The following is a 482-nucleotide window of genomic DNA, read 5'->3' as shown; positions in this document are numbered from 1 at the left end:
AAATTGGCTCTGTAAGGGAGCAGTGCTGATACACTGACTAGTGACCACATCAACTGTACTAGTCATGATGTTTGTAATAAAGACATGTCTTAAAACATCAGTGGTCAGACATGATCAAATCCTTTAACAAATTCACAACATTGACCATGTTCAGTACCACCAATGTTTCAGGAAGCCTTAATAAAACCTTGGCGATAAGAAATGAAACCCTTTAGCAGAATTCATCACATTGACCTTAGCCTTTAGAATGGTTTACAAATATAACACTTCTCTTATATTTTACAAGAGCATACCTATAGGTGTATATTAGAATCATGCCTAGTAGTATCAGACTGTGTAGTTGATTCCCCACTGCGACCGTAATCCACCGCTGCATAAAAACATAATTGGGATCGAAATGATCCGCGCTCGCCGCTGGGAGGTTTGAAAAGCATAAAAGCAGAGCAGCTTGCTGGTTACGGGATGTTAAAGGTTAACTCGAC

The sequence above is a fragment of the Oncorhynchus kisutch genome, linkage group LG4 (assembly GCF_002021735.2).
Source record: "Oncorhynchus kisutch isolate 150728-3 linkage group LG4, Okis_V2, whole genome shotgun sequence".
Taxonomy (NCBI): Eukaryota; Metazoa; Chordata; class Actinopteri; order Salmoniformes; family Salmonidae; genus Oncorhynchus; species Oncorhynchus kisutch.
This window is presented reverse-complemented; position numbering follows the sequence as displayed.